The sequence below is a fragment of the Tamandua tetradactyla genome, chromosome Y (assembly GCF_023851605.1).
Source record: "Tamandua tetradactyla isolate mTamTet1 chromosome Y, mTamTet1.pri, whole genome shotgun sequence".
Classification (NCBI taxonomy): domain Eukaryota; kingdom Metazoa; phylum Chordata; class Mammalia; order Pilosa; family Myrmecophagidae; genus Tamandua; species Tamandua tetradactyla.
In genome coordinates, this window is record NC_135354.1 from 7,492,593 (window position 1) to 7,496,358 (window position 3,766).

Here is a 3,766-nt window from a genome sequence, read left to right on the forward strand (position 1 = left end):
ACAAGACGTGACTATGAGATGAGATGATGACATGAGATGATGAGACGGGATGATGTGCCAGACGACGAGATGCAATGACAAGATGGGATGATGAGATGGGATGACTACATGAAATGGGAGAACGAGACAGAATGATGAGATGAGATGATGAGATGAGACAAGATGAGATGATGAGTTGAGACAAGATAATGATATGAGATGATGAGATGGGACGATGAAATGATGAGACAATGAGACAAGATGGTCAGATGAGACATGGAGACGAGATGGGAAGATGAAACAGGACGATGAGATGAGACGAGGTTATGAGATGAGATGATGAGAGGAGACGACGAGATGAAGCCAGAAGATAAGACAAGATGAGATGACCAGATGATAAAGTGAGATGACAAGATGAGATGACGAGATGAGACAATGACATGGGATGATGAGACAGGATGACAAGATGGGATGATGAGAAGGGACAATAGGATGTGATGATGAGAGGAGATGAAAAGATGAAGTGAGACGATGAGACGAGATGAGTTGATGAGGTGAGGAGTTGAGATTATGAGTTGAGATGACTAGATGAGATGATGACATGAGATGATGAGACGGGATGACAAGACAGATGATGATATGGGGTGATGTAATGGGATCATGAGACAGGATGATGAGATGAGATGGGACAACAAGATAGAATGATAAGATGAGATGAAACAAAGAGATGAGACAAGATGAGATGATGAGATGAGAGCATAAGATGGGACGATGGGATGAGATGAAGAGAAATAACAATGAAATGATGAGACAAAGACAAAAGATGGTGGAATGAGACATGGAGACCAGATGGAAAGACAAGACGGGATGAAGAGATGAGACATGAAGACGTGATGGGATGATGAGAGGAGATGACGAGACGAAGTGAGACAATGAGAGCAGATGAGTTGATGTTACGATGACATGTGATTAGAAGATGAGACGATGAGATGAGATGATGACATGAAATGATGAGATGGGATGACGAGATGGACGATGAGATGGGATGACAAGATGAGATGGGACAATGAGAGAATAACGAGATGAGATGAGATGATGAGATGAAACATGATGAGACGATGAGAAGAGATGATGAGATGGGATGATGAGATAAGATGATGAGATGGGATGATGAAATGATGAGAAATGGGACAAGATGGTGGGAGGAGACATGGAGATGAAACAGGAAGACGAGATGGGACAATGAGATGAGATGAAATGATGAGATGGGATGATGAGAGCAGATGATGAGATGAAGCGAGACGATGAGACAAGATGAGATGATGAGACAATGACATGTGATTATAAAATTAGATGATGAGATGATGAGATGGGATGACGTGATGGATGATGAAATGGGATGACAAGACAAGATGGGACAATGAGAGAATAATGAGAGGAGATGAGATGATGAGATGAAACACGATGAGAGGATGAGAGGAGAGAATTAGAAGGGACAATGAGATGAGATGATGAGATGGGACGATGAAATGATGAGACAATTAAACAAGACCGTGGGAGGAGACATGGAGATGAAACGTGAAGATGAGACAGGATGATGAGATGAGACTAGAAGACGAGATGTGATGATGAGAGGAGATGATTAGATGAAGTGAGATGATGAGATGAGAGGAGATGATGATATGATGAGATGAGATGATGAGATGAGACAACAAGATGAGATGATGACATGAGATGATGTGATGGGCTGATGAGATGGACGATGAGATGTGATGATGACATGGGAAGATGAAACGGGATGACAAGACCAGATAGGACAACAATACAGAATGATGAGATGAGATGAGACAAAAAGATGAGACAAGATGAGATGCTGAGAGTTGACAATGAGAGAGGACGATGAGATGAGATGATGAGAGGCGACTTTGAAATGACAAGACAATGAGACAAAGCTGTGGGAAAAGATATGGAGATGAGTCAGGAAGACGAGACGGGATGACAAGTTGTGATGATGACATGTGATGATGAGATGGGATTACGAGAAGAACGATGAGATGGATGATGAGATGGCATGATGAGACAGGATGATGTCATGAGATGGGACATGGAGACAGAATGAGGAGATGAAATGAGATGACGAGATGAGAGAAGAGGAGACGAAGAGATGGACAATGATATGGGATGATGAGATGAGTTGATGAGATGGAATGATGAGAGGGATGATAAGATGAAGCAAGATGATGAGATGAGATGAGATGAGACGACGAGATGAGATGATGACATGAGATGATGAGACAGGATGACATGACGGATGATGAGATGGGATGACAAGATGGGATAATGAGATGGGATGACAAACGAGACGGGACAACGAGACAGAATTATGAGATGAGATGATGAGAAGTAACAAGATCAGTCAATGAAATGAGAAAATGTAATGGGATGATGAGATGAGATGACAAGATTAGATGATGAAATGACAAGACAATGAAATAAGACAGTGGGATGAGACATGTAGGCAAGACGGTAAGAAGAGACAGGATGACAAGATGAGATGAGACGACAATATGAGATGATGAGAGGGGACGACGAGTGAGACAATGACATGGGATGATGAGACGTGATGATGAGATGGATGATGAATGGGATGATGAGGTGGGATGATGAGACAGGAAGACGAGACAAGATAGTAAATGAGACAGAATGATGAGATGAGATGAGATGATCAGATGAGACAGGATGAGAGGATGAAATGACATGATGAGATGGGACAATGAGATGAGATGATGTGACGGGATGATGAAATGAAGAGACAATGAGACAAGACTGGTATGGGACATGGAGACGAGATGGAAAGAATAGATGGGAGAATGAAATGAGTGGAGACAACGAGATGAAGCAATACGATGAGATGAGATGATGATACGATGAAATGAGACAAGACGAGACGACGAGATGAGATGATGACATAAGATGATGAGATGGGATGATGAGACGGACGATAAGATGAGATGACAAGTTTGGATGATGAGATGGGATGACGAGACGAGACGGGGCAATGAGACAGAATGACGAGATGAGATGAGATGAGACAAGATGAGACGATGAGATGGGGTAATGAGATGAGATGATGAGATGGGACCATGAAATAATGAAACAATGAGAGAAGACGGTGGGATGAGATACCGAGATGAGAAAGGAAAACTTGATGGGAAGATGAGATGAGATGAGACGATGAAATGCAATGATAAGAGGAGATGACGAGATGAAGAGAGACAATAGAATGAGATGAGATGTTGAGACAATGAGACAAGATTAAGAAGAGACGACGAGATGATATGATGACATGAGATGGTGAGACAGGATGACAAGATGGAATATGAGATGGGATGATGAGATAGGAGGAATAGATGGGATGATGATACGAGATGGGAAAATGAGACAGTTTGATGAGATGAAATGAGATGACGAGACGAGAGAAGATGAGAAGATGAGATGAGATGAAGAGATGGGATGATGAAATGAGGAGACAATGAGACAAGATGGTGGAATGAGACATGGGGATGAGATGGGAAGACAAGATGGGACAATGAGATGAGAGGAGATGATGAGATGGGATGGAGAGGAGACGATGAGATGAAGCAAAACAATGAGACAAGATGAGATGACTAGATGTGGAAATGAGATTATCAGATGTGACAACGAGATGAGACGACAACATGACATGATGAGATGGAATACGAGACTGACGATGAGAAGGGATGATGAGATGGGATGATGAGGTGAA